Genomic DNA, 13,716 nt, shown 5'->3' on the forward strand with positions numbered 1-13,716 from the left:
GAGGAAGAGGGACAATAATCATTTGGTCTTAGACAACACTTACTCATGGTATTTCTAAGACCTGGTCTATGACCTAGTTCACTAATCTATATTAACACTTTCACCACACACATTCACTACCAAAGTTTTTTTTCTCATTCTATTTGTGAATCTTTTCTTATCTGACTCAGATATTGCATGAAGGTAGTCCATACCTTTATCAGATGTTATCTTGAACTTGAATACAGTTTGCTTTTGCACTTGTACATTTGTATAATTCTGAGATTCTTTGGTGAGTGTTTTTTTTTCATTGTTGAGACTTTTTGACACATGTCAATGAGGTTTTGATTTTTCATGGTGCTTTTCCACAGGCAGTTTAGTGTTGTGAGAAAACCATGAACTCTTTTGTGATATTTAAGGCTAACATCCTGTGTAGATACTGTAATCACATGTTGGATTTTTCTGTTGTTACTGTGTAGCATTGTAAGTTATTCTGGCTGTGTTGTAGGGAACTATTGTGGAAATCAAAAATGTCTGATGTTACTTTTTGACATGTCACATGACAATAGTGAAAACAGTTGTTTCATGTTTTTTGGTACAACTGCTTCATGATTTATTTTGCTCGATCTTTGAGGAGGCAGGCTACATGAATGGTAATATTTTAAAAAATGAAATACCTGCAACCTGTCACTGCATGTGCTCATTTCCATTCAATTTACTTTCATGATTGTTTACATTTTATAAATTTGCAGCCTGATTAAGTGTGTTTTCACTTAAAAAGGGTGAGGGGATAACAGACAACTCCATCAAATCACATCCATTACAGTAGTTCAGCCAGCATGAAAGACACGGCCATTTCATCAAGAAATACAGCATAAATCTGTACAGTAGTTACACTATAGGTAAGGTAAGGCTAGAGGTCACAAAATACTGAAATCAAGGAATATCCCCTGTCATATATCCACATTAGTTGTTTGTTAAGAAGCTTATTTTTTAATTAAAACACACAAAGTCAAAGTCAGTTTTATTTGTCAATTTCTTCACATGTACTTGACATACAAAGGAATCGAAATTACGTTTCTCACTATCCCATGCGTAGACAAGCATCAAGACAGGACAGGGCAAACAGTAAAGTGCATAGGCACAACAGGAAACGACAGGAAGGTAAAGAACAAAAACAGCAGTGAGATTTGGCAATGAAGTGTCGTTGCATGGCTTCCGGATTACAACAGAGATGGAATTGTGGGGCAGTTTAAGAAAATATAAAAATATAGTCTATATAACTAAAAAACAAGAGCTAAATAATAATGAGTGCAATAGAGAATAAATAGATAAACAGAATGTAAACAACAGAATAAATAGTGCAAAAACAGAGTAACTAGTATATAAACAGTGTAGTGCAAAAAAACAGAATAACCAGTATATAAACTGTGTAAACAGAGACATTGTAGCAGCTGGGGGGGTTATTGCACAAACGAGAGGTAATTAATTAATTAATTAATTAATTAATTAATTCTCCTCAGGCCCAGGGTGAGTTGCCCGGGTCTGGGGGACTCCCCTGGGGTGAGGAGAACCAATTACCAAAAACCATACCTCCGTAGTTATATTGCACAGAAATATTGTCCATATGAAAAGGTGCACTGAGAAAAAGTTGTCTTGTCCATCAGAAAGATATTCTGATATTGTCCGTGGGGTAGGTGTGTGTGTGTGTGGGGGGGGGGGGGGTCAGCAGTCTTACAGCCTGATGGCGGAGGGAGGGGAGGGGGAGGGGTTCAGCCGGGGGGGGGGGGGGGGGGTCAGCAGTCTTACAGCCTGATGGCGGAGGGAGGGGAGGGGGAGGGGAGGGGTTCACCGGGGGGGGGGGGGGGGGGTTCAGGAGTCTTACAGCCTGATGGCTGAGGGAGGGGAGGGGAGAGAGTTCAGCAGTTTCACAGCCTGGTGGATGAAACTGTTGGTGAGTCTGGTAGTGCGGGAGCAGAGGCTCCTGTACCTCCTTCCAGAGGGCAAGAGGCAAACTACAGATGTCGGAAATTACCCATTAGACATCCTAACAACAGCAGTGGTAACTGATCTACTCAAAATCCCTTGATAAATAGCTGTGATTTTTGTTTTCACACTATGCCAGCCATCCTCCACATAGCCACACAGCCCTTGTCACCTGATACTATGGGGTCAGAGGTGCCCACATCAGAAGGCAGTGGGTTTCAGGCACCAAGTGAGCGGGCTGAGTGTGAGGGAACATGCATGTTGTCTCCTGCCAAAGAAGGAGCGGCCAAAAAGAGGGCTGCTACTGGGACACAAATCAGGGTCTGATCACCCCCAGCTGGGTGTCAGATACAATATCAATAACATTCAGTTGTAAATCTCTCAGATATGGTTATTACAAATGATTTTCACATTCTTATTAAGGGGGAGGGGGGGAATCTTTATTGTATGGGCTGACCCATCAAAAGGCTCTCTGAATCTTAGCCTGGGCCCGGCAGTGTCCATAAAATGTGAAAATCCGTACTTTGTCGTAGGCATATGATAAAGATATCATTGGAAAGGTCTCCACCCAGGGAACAACATATGTCATTTTGGGGATTGTGACATCTTAATTTTTTAAATTATAGACATTTGAACCCTGACTTTCTGAGTATTTTGAAGAGCTGTAATTCAGCACCAAAGGGGGCTACAGAAATGGGACAAAGTGTTCTAGAGAGCTTGTAAACTCACCTGTATGACTATACCTAATAGATATAGTCACCAAGTGGGGGCGCTGTCCAAAACATGGTAAACATGTGTTTTCACTCACTTGACAATGATATACTTAAATTCTGGTCTCACACATGTATTTCTCACTCCCTTAAACCCATTGCTTTGCATTCATTGTTATCATTTATGACCTCCTATTCTAGGAAATAACTAATCGTTTTAGAAACTACAAATCCCTTGAGCTGCGACTTGTAACTCGATAGAAAGTCACGTGACATTTGTAGTTTCTCTCGGTTTTCAGATACATGTTAAAATAGGGTTGTAAAAAGATAGAAATACAGATTACATCGAATATCTAGTAAAGCCGAATTAGCGATGGTATTGCTTTAGGTTGATATATGTTGTGAAACTGTAGAAATTGTTAATTTAAGATGTTTTTAGAACCGCTCCATACAGATTTACGCGAAATAGCAATGGAGGTTGGTCCTTCCGCTTTGTAGAACAGTAGTTTTAGGGTATGGATTTGTTTATCTACTGAACACATGAACTATTTACTATAGCCGAACTTGTAATGGTAATGTTTGTGTTGCTGTCAAGTCAAGAAATGACACACAAAAATGCATTTGAGTCATTTATTTGAAAAATGTAGGATAGCTTTTCTATAGCCTGGTTGACCGAATCCAAATCAAACGCAGCCAATCAACGGCGGCGAAGTCCCGCCCTTCTACTTCCTGTACATGGGTCCTCAGAAGTAAAAACTTATCAATGCGTTTCAATCAATGGGTAGATTAACAATTATTTTCTGATCCCGTTTGAATTGTGCCATGGCTTTCACATATGTTGTTTGTGATATTTAAAAATAATGTTATACAGTCTATGGTATAAGCCCGCGTAGTGAACTACAGCTCTTCGCTGCTCTCGGCGCGAACGATATACGTCACCACCAGCATTCCTGTGGCGTGACGGCACATACGCGACATATCATGTAGTCTTCTAATTGTGTTTTCTCAACAGCATATAACGGAACAATTGCACAATAGACGGACAAACTCTTGCCATGAATAATTATCATTTAAGCCCATAAAACACATTCCTGTAATCCAAGGCATAACGACGGCGGGATCAGAAGATAGTTATTTTCTGTCCATTGAACGCCGTTCATTTTTTTCGCTATAATACTAATACTAATAATAATAATAATAATAATAATAATAATAATAATAATAATAATAATAATAATAATACACTACTTCATATTGTCCTATGACAATGACAATGACACATTTTTATCTTGCTCCAGGTAAAAGCCCTTTTAGGTGTATTTTCTCAGATCCTTCCTAGGACCACTGGATGAAATCTGTCTAACAGTGTTTTAAGTGGTACAGTAGCTAGTGGCCATATGTGTTCAATGTATTGATGTCTGTCTGCAAAAAGGAAACATTTTTTTTGAGCAATGCAAATAATTTATTGTTGGCATTTAGCACACATATTCCGCTTGAACCCACAAGCAGTATGTGACCATCCACTGCACATACTGCACTGTGACCATGAACGCCACTTCCTCTTGCTGTTCTTCTTTATGTCATAGAAATCTGCTCCACAGACACAGCAGGCATTGCTTGTACCTTTGAAAGTAAACCACATAACAAGTATCAGTTCATTCTACTATTTCATGATTATAACATCATACATACAATTTATGTATGATGTTATGTTTATGATTTAATTTAATCTGAAATACATGTCAAGTACAGATATCTAGATTAAATGTATACTGTACCTTCGACAACAGCTTCCACTACAGCCACCTCCCCAGAGGAATGTGGGGGGCCTGCTGCTGCACCTAAATATAAAAATGCAGATAATTTGCAAATGTCTTTCCTTTACATGTATTTTGAGTCCGATGTATACAGACATAACCACAGACTAGAAGACAGAGTCGTGTCAGATTCAGATTCAGATTCCAGACACTGTAATGCCATACATGTAAACTTCCTCAGTTGATAAGACATTCTTTTGAACCTCTAATCAATTTTCTCAAAATCTTCAAACCAGATTCCCAAACCCCTGGCTTTTCTATCAAAATCAAATAGTGTTTGAGTGCCTGATGGTGGCCTTCTCAAATTGAACTTGAGAAGTGAGTGGGGCAGGGGAACCCACAGTCTTGCTGACTGTCTTCACTAGGTTATATTTTTGAGATTTGACTCTAAGATTACCAAACCAGGATGTGATGCTGTATCTAAGGATGGACTCAGTGGTGGCACAGAAGATGATGTTCATGTTACTACTCACACCGAACAAGCAAAGTCACCTGAGAAAGTAAAGGCACTGATGGATTCTGGCACACACACCTGCCACATGAGTGTGCCAGCTGAGGTCACTGTCTACAGTATGTGCACACCCAAGTACTTAACAGAGCTGACCTGTCTGATGTTGTTGTTGTTGTTTAAAGTTTGGGCAAAAGACAGTTTGATTCAAAAACTGAGTTCAGGCCACAGAGAGAATTTGGTTCAGAGAAAGAGGTTTGGATTTTTAGTAACTGGGGAAAAAACGTAAAACGTAAAAAGGAATATCCTAAGCATTATAATGATTGATTAGTATTCTGATTCTTTTTCTAGTTAGACACTTACCATCGTCAAACATGGACGCGAAGATTTCCTCCACTGTCTGACCATGGGTACCAGCATCCTCAGCTAAATGAACAAAGACACAATAAAAAAGTATACACAAGGACACAAAAATCATATGTCATATGGCAATGTTTTATAGAATTGTGTATATTTGCTCATTTAAGACATTTTCTGGTTCTGCATAGCATTTGTGTCTATCTCAACAGCACTAATGGATTGTCATGTGTCTAGGGCCCAATTCCAATCCAACCCCTTACGCACTCACTGACTTAAAGGCGCGGTCACGTTGAGTCAGTGAGTGTGTGAGGGCTGTTCCATTGTCATCAAGTCATCAAGTCAGTGAGTCCATGAATGAGCCCTTTCTGCCCCCTTACCATAAGTCAGCATCGATGCTGACTTACCGTGAGGAATTACCCACAGTTCATAGCGTTGTGAAGTCAAACACAGGGGCTGCCGTCAGAACGCGAGTGTTAAAAAAAGTAAATAAACGTAGCCAGAGAGAGCTCTGCAGGTCTCTTTATTGTTAATGGAGGGGGCAAAGAAAAAACAATTAACAATTTCACATGCGTAGTTTATGTTTATTGATGAGAAATCGACCTGATCTGATCTGATCTAGGATAATTTTGTTTTGAGTCTGCCTCCTCACACTCCTTGTGTGTTTGAAGCAAACGGTAATTTATTAGTCCAAGACGAGTCAACAACATTCAGTTGCCAAGGTAACATGTCGTGAAAGTGGGTAATTGCTGTTCCATTCACGTCTACAGCATCTGGACCCTCACAGACTCGGTCACTTACAACGGACGTCAGTCAAGTCAGTGAGGGTTCAGGGCTTGAGTCTTTAGGGGGCGGATTGGAACTGGGCCTAGATGTTTGCTCGTGCAGGCTACAGAAACTAGGCATTAGCATCTCTTTTAACTTGTGGTGTACATTCCACGGTGTCGACAGGTAATTCAGATTCTTTCCCTAAGCAAGTCAGAAAACCACAACAATCTATAGTTAAACATGTTGAGTTTTGAGACACGTAGGTACTGTATAGTGCTGCTTGTCCTAAGGTTTCACGTGAGCTAGAGCCAATCCCAGCTGACATGTGTGATGACCATATCTTGAAACAATTGAGTGTGATGGCCATATCTTGAAACAATTGAGTGTGTCTTTAGATTGTGGGAAAGGTCAGTTTAATATGTCACCTGAATATGCAAAGCAAGACCTTCTGGCTGAGAGGTGACTGAGATACTGCACTACCTTACTTATTCAATATATTTACATCATAATTCACCACAATTTTAAGAAGCTCTCACTGATCGGCTTGTACGTCATACCTTGTGGTTCAAGTTGGACTGCATCGACTTGGAGTGGTTCTGGTGAAACAGGGAACATATTTAAGAAGGGTTAAAGTCAAATATGCGTATGGACTACTCTTTGTAATAACAAGAAGCAAACTTACTTATCTGGAATGATATTTTATCTGCTGCCTTTTAGATCATCTCTAGCTGCTTCCGTCCATAAATTGAAGGCTTCCTCAGTGTGAGGTCAGTTGGCAGCCCTTGCATCTCTATAAGCAGTGTCTAGTTGGCCAGTGCCTGGTATGGCAGTCTTCCAGAGCCACCTGCAGCAACTTTACGAGATAAAATTAAAACCATTATGTCAAGTTCACTTTTAAAAAGCTGAAAAATGTACAGTATGGTTTAAGGTCACTTTGTGCCCAGTCGAAGCGGGGCTGCCTGCTGTGAGGACTGTAGCGTCTACATGAGACGGCAGAGGCCCACATGGACTAGATGAAATGTACAATTTTCATTAATTATGGTGAATTGGTACAATTTTTTGAAAAAGCAGCATCGTCAAACTCTTCCTATGCCATTCATCATTGTGCATGTGCAGTTTCAGGTGGCTTGACCGCATTACCGAGAAGATACCAGACTGTATAAAACATGGACGTAGCACCTGTGACGTCACCCATTCGTTTTGGCGAGTCTGTTTTGTGATCAAAATATGGCCAATATGGACCTCGCCATCTTGGGTTTAGTGGGAGTATACTTTCCATATTTGGAGGAGAGACGGTAATTCTACAGGTCCGCCAGCCGAGAACCCGCCCACTGAACTCCAAAGTCGCCAGCTCATTGTCTGTCGGACCTGTCACTCAACGTATTTATATGAGAATTTTAAGCCTAAATAACACAAAAATGGTTGTCTTTTTAAAAACTTCACTTGACACCAGATTCATAAAATGAACCAGGCTGTAAATATGTTTTTTTAAGCTGTAAAGTCAGTGATTTTAACATGGGGGTCTATGGAGAGTTGCTCACTTCTGGAGCCAGCCCCCAGCAGCAGCTGAGATATTGCAGCTTTTTGAACGTGGAAGCAAGCTTTACTTCTCAGACCCAAAACTCCCCGCTTGGAAGATACACACATAGTGACAGACAGACATTTCTTCCTTTAAGGGTAGGATACAAAGTCAACAGATATTCACATGAGAAAGAATAAAGAAAATAAGAAAAACATTCAGAAAGATTGTGGAATCATTAAAAGACAAAGTATAACCCAAAGAGATTAGGGCCAGGTCATGTCTATATCAAATTTTAGACTGATGCTGCTATGCTGAACATCATTGCTGGATTAGCACATCTATCGATCCATCTTTAGCACATCTATTGATCTTTCTATCTTGTTCAATTTTTTAAGTTTATTGTTTCTGCAGGAAAGAGAACTTACTGTATTTCTGGTTGAATGAGTCCTGGACCTTTTTCACCAGGTCATGGACAGACTCCACAGGATATGGTGAACAGCAGCTTGCTAAACATATATTGACAGAACATATTTAATTAAAAACACAGTGAAACACAATCCAGTGGACTTAAGTGACATAAAACATGTTTGAGACAGTAGAGTACAGGTACTCATGCAGCTGAATGATGGCACAAACAGTGACAAAATTGAAGTTAAAAGTTAATAGTGAAGACAAAGCTTATTAGGACAAGACATAAAAATGTGAGTTTATAATATTACCTGACATTTTAAGAGCAAACTTGTTTGCTGTGTCTGTTTCCTCCAGAAAGGCTGCAGCATTTTTGTTGGCAACCTGCATGACTGATGTCATGGAATCCAGGCAGTCGACACATAATGCAGCGGTTTCTATGCCCAACGCCTCCAGTTTGGACACCTTCACCACACACAAAAAAGAACAGACATCTCATGCTAAAACAGGATCAGTAGAACAAATGTTAGAATATTAAAGAAAATAAACATGCAAAGAAATTAGTTTAAAATCTCAAAAAATTTAATCTTGCCAAATATCTATCTGAGCAAATTTTATCACTGAACTTCACTAACACTCAAGTCTTGTTCTGTGTTACTGTATACTGTATTTAAACAGGACCACAACAACTCAATAAAGAAAATCTGCAACACCATCACAGCTTCACTGAGACACAGTACTAACAAACCTCCAACTTAAGCTGCTTTATGTGCCTCTTAATTTTCAGGGCCCTCATTCCAGGACTAAAGTCCTGTGGTTTGGTAGAAGCCTTTAAAGCTGCTGCCTCCTGCTTGTACCTCTCCCTGTCTTCTTGCCCTAAACTGGACCACTGTCTGACATCTTTCAGGGTACCTGGGAAAACGTTTAGATCATTAATCTGTGTTATCTTTGCTCACAACAAAGATGTGTTCAGAAAATGTACAAGTACAGTACAAGTATCTACTTGTTAGACCAAAGTTCCAAAACAATTCCTGTAAAACCTGCTATGAGGATAGAAATTTTATGCAGTTATTACAGTAAAAATTCTGTTAAACTTTGATGTAGACATTGAATTGTATCCAGAAGAGAAGTTCTGTACCATCTGCTTTTCCAAATAAACAATAATTAAAGATTCTATGTTAAGTGAAGAAAATACAGAATTCAGTTGACAAACTTACCTTTTTTTTTTTTTAAGACATCTCTGCAAAAGAGATTATATGCTGATAAATCTCTTGTCAGCAATTTCAGCTTTGGTGGATTTGAGGGACTCTTGAAGGCCCTCTTGTAATTCCCAATCCAGTTCTGAAAGAAAAATTAATTTTTACCCTTGTTATTAACTGTGTGAAATATTTTGAAATACACTATTTCTTGATGTAAATCAGTATAAATAATTAGGGATAGTTCAGTTTTTTGAAGTGTGGTTGTATAAGGACTCAAGGAGAATATTTAGATGTATAGTGCAGATTTTATACTGATGCAACATGTGTACCTCATACAACCCCACTTCAACCTGAACTGTTCCCCGAAGTACTCATGATTTTGAGTTGGTAGAAAATAAACCAGACCTCTATGATACTGATGTCTAAACCAGTTGCAGAGGAAGCCTCTTCAACAAGTGGTGATCCTACTCGGGTCATTCCTCTCTCGAAGAATGACTGGAGCTTTGTCCTGGTCCCTTCATCTATTTGTGCACGTTCTGTTCAACAAAAGAAAAAAACATTTAAGTGGAAACAGTATTTTTTTTCTTACACGGATCCACATTTATTCCAGTTAAACACCAGGTGATGACTTAGTTTGCAAAGGTACACTTACCTCTGATTTTCTCAGCCATCATGAGCCTGAATGAATGCACAGAAATTCAAGTTCAATTCAAGTTGTTCTACAAGTAATATATATATATACGTAATATATATACAAGTAATATATATATATACGTGTGTATGTGTATATATATATATACACGTATATATATATATATATGTACAGTATAGGTGCACTGTATACTATACTGTGGATATACTGTATAGGATGAGTTCAGGTAATGTGGGATATCAGGTAAAGTGGGACGTTAATGTATTGTGACGATTTAGTCAAAATCATATTATACAGTGATCAAAACTGATCCTGAATTGTTGCTACAACACTTCTTGCAACTAAACAATGATTTGGGTTGGTCAAATTAGGTAAACAACATATACTACTGTTTCATAACGCCGTAGTTCAAACACTGGTTGAAAAACAGGATAAAAAAGTGGAAAATAATCTTTGTTTTTATAAAGTCATGATTCATGACACTAATGTGGGATGGCATTGTTCAGGTAAAGCAGGACAGCTGTTTTTTTTAATATTTGAATGCCTGTCCCACTTTATCAAACAAACTAGCCTATAGCTTCTAAAAAAAGATTTTATTCCCATTGAATTCAAACAGAAATGATTAATAAGGCCTAAATTGATTCATTCATTGGAGCGAGTTAATAGTTTTTATATGAGTCTACTGGACCATCTACTGTTGTGTATCAATGATGCAGCAATGAAGTGAAGATGATGAAGAAGTTCTCCGCCGATACTGTCTTGTTCATATATAAACAGGTTTATTAAAACAAGTACAGCATCTCAGACAACATGCTATGTCTGGGTGGTTTCAGCCAATAGAATCAACACACACATACAGCATCTCAGACATGCATTATATAGGGGAGTTGTGTTGACACAACTAAATACAGAAGGGTTAGAAAAAGACCTAATATGGTCATGGCAGAGCATATTCTGCACAACAGGAGAGGGCCTAATATAGTCATGGCCTCTCAACCTTTAGGTCAAAGGTATTTACGAGCGACAAGAATCCTCAAAGCCCTGGGGGAAGGGATGCCTAAAGAGATGAGCAGATACTACATATTTCCCCCCTTCGAGACTTGACAAGTCTCGAAAACAGTTAATTCAGGCATGTCTACAATCGTGTCAAAAGAACAGTTCCTCCGTTGTGGACTTACTATAGCTTAACCTTAGCAACACAACAAATTTATGGAGCGTGAGAGCAAAAAACCTGTCAGGCAGCCATCTATCGTGAAATATCCATCACACAATTTTAGACAGGAAAAATTCTTTCACGGCCCCTCTGCCCCAGGTGACCACATATAGTACTCCAAGCCAATTAGAAAGAAAGAGGAACTAAAACATGTGTTTAAAACATACATTAAGCAAACACCTATAGAAACCTCAGAAAAATAAAATCAAACAATGTCCAAATTCAGGCTAGTCGACCCATCGGACCTTCCAATGGACCTGTCCCTGCCTAGCCCCACTATCCCTATTCATCGAAAAAGGAAAAAAACATCTGAGATCCCTATGTATTTGCTCACTAGCAACATCATTCTCCAGAAAAACACATCAATATCACAGGTTACAATAAGAGGAAACAAACTTCAATATTATAACAATGTAAACAAAAAACATAGATATGGATCACACTGAAGCTTCTCCATGACATCAACTCCCCATGTAGTTTCAATGGTACCAAAAACTGTCCCACATTACCTGAGATCACCCTAATATAGATAGATAGATAGATAGATAGATAGATAGATAGATAGATAGATAGATTCAGTATTTTCAAGGGAATGCATTAAATGGGAGATGTGGCACTGTATTCCAAGTAGATCCTATCATAACCGTTTCAGCTAGCTAGCTAGTGCTGGAAACATCTGTTATGTTGTGTGTTTTATGTGGACCTTGGAATCCTATCTTTGCTATAACATTACATAGAATGAATGTCTGTGACATCTATCAGAAATAAGACGCATTACTTTATCGTTACTATTGTTGTTGTTGTTACTGCTACACAAGAACATGAGTTACAAACCTGCCATTAACGCGCCTTCCTCTCCACAAGCTTCTTCTTCGTCATCTTTATTTTTAGCAGGCAGCGCCTACAGGTGCAACACAGCCACCTCCTGGAGTGCGAGGCGTACTGCCGACATCAAACCGCATCAAACCAAACGAAATGAAGGGAGGAAGAAAAAAAACAGCTTTCCCAAAATAAGCCCCAATCTTTGATTTATTAATATATCCATGACCCCGTCTTTCTGAGATAGGTAGGCTACTTAAACTCCTCCACAGTCTGTTTCCTGGTCCTTCCGTATCTTTTCGTGTCTTTCCGTATCTTTACGAAGGCGCCCGGTGACGGGTTGCCCAGCAACCACAGTAAACTATGGCTATCGTCCGACAAAGCTAAAGTAATCTCACATAAAAGCGCATAAAATAACATGTTATAGTATTTTCGAAAATATATTGTTTTTAATGAACAGGATCCGCCATTTTCTATGGTTCATTTTTTAATATTCTTGCTAAATAAACAAAAACGGGAGGGGGAGGCATGGGCTCCATAATAAACCTTCCGTGCCTACTGGGCATTAATAACATTGCGTTAACCAGATTAATGGGTGATAACAGCCTCCTGCACCTACTAGTAGGTAGAGTAGGGCCCTACTGGCTATCTGTGGGATGATGGTATCAGGATTCTGCCCATTCAATGGTATGATAACAATCCAATCGGGTGCACTGGCCCACCCTAAATGACTTGGAGAATTTTCTTAACATTTATTCTTAATGATTAAAATCAGCATTTCAATAAAACCCTTAAAACAAAAACATTTCCATTTGAAAAAAAAATAAATAAATACGACACTTATTTGGCTATTATCACGTGAGGTCTAGTCCAGTCACAGTGGGCCATCATTGGTCACCCCAGACATGTTATGCTCACGCACGCACGTCACAATCTGGCGGTTGTTCAGCAAAAAATGGTGACTGAGAAGGGCAGTGGATTATATACAGTATATTATATTGTAGGCACAGGCTGCTACACTTAAATGAATGCATCTGTAGTTAAAGGATATTTTGTGCATTTTTAGTCAGGCTTTCGCCCTCTGTTTTATGTTGAATACAGTAACATGTCAAATTCCAACTATGTAGAAGCGGTGTATTTAGGAAATCATATCATTCCCTTTTTATATACTTGCAAATGCATTTCCCATCGATATTAGAACTTGTAGAAAATGTAGACAATATGGGAGGTAGAGCTAAATACTCCTGCCTGACTTGACTGTCTTCAGATTACCTTCACAGACAGTTAAGGTCATGAATGAACAGTGCACCGCACTCTCTCTCCTGTTAAAAGTCATTGTAGCTCACGCAGTATTCTGATTGCTCTGTTTCTCCCTTTCCTTGCAATCAATTTAAAGAGTAATCCAGTCAGATCAAACAAAAATGAATTAACAGGCATTAAAATGTCTGTTTTCATAATGAATTGACGTATTGATCCACTTGATCCATAGCGAAAATATTGATAGCGAGATAAGCCGTGTGTGCCACTTGTAATAAATTCAAACTGTCCCTGTGAAATAATAAGCTACAGCATTGAAAATGTTTTTTAAAAAGATTGTCATAATCAGCTAGCCGTACTAGTCACCCTCCACACCAGTCATTTCTATTTAAGTGAGACTACCATTTGGAAACAGTGTTAACTTTTGTAATTAAGAGGCCCAACCAAAGTAACTGTGGCCCACCCAAAATTGAAATCCTGGCGCCGTGCCTGGTGTGTGAGTATTGTTCAGGCATGTATCTAATGTAACAGACGTCACTGACAGAAAAGAGAGGCGAGAAAAGTGTCATCTGCCTCCTGTT

General features: G+C 39.1%; 2 long non-coding RNA genes across 2 annotated transcripts; both read right to left on the reverse strand.

Annotated features, from left to right (window-relative positions):
* Positions 1–4,162: 4,162 nt before the first annotated feature.
* On the reverse strand, positions 4,163–6,886 carry LOC143338359 (uncharacterized). The gene is made up of 5 exons (XR_013079243.1): positions 6,748–6,886; positions 6,623–6,661; positions 5,304–5,366; positions 4,454–4,516; positions 4,163–4,298 (listed from the first exon to the last, which is right to left on the reverse strand). It is a non-coding gene; the product is annotated as an uncharacterized LOC143338359 (long non-coding RNA).
* Positions 6,887–9,599: 2,713 nt separating this feature from the next.
* Positions 9,600–11,951, reverse strand: LOC143338360 (uncharacterized). Its single transcript, XR_013079244.1, has 3 exons — positions 11,894–11,951; positions 9,847–9,872; positions 9,600–9,730 (listed from the first exon to the last, which is right to left on the reverse strand). It is a non-coding gene; the product is annotated as an uncharacterized LOC143338360 (long non-coding RNA).
* Between the last annotated feature and the right edge of the window lie 1,765 nt (positions 11,952–13,716).

Source organism: Chaetodon auriga, chromosome 19 (assembly GCF_051107435.1).
Source record: "Chaetodon auriga isolate fChaAug3 chromosome 19, fChaAug3.hap1, whole genome shotgun sequence".
Taxonomy (NCBI): domain Eukaryota; kingdom Metazoa; phylum Chordata; class Actinopteri; order Chaetodontiformes; family Chaetodontidae; genus Chaetodon; species Chaetodon auriga.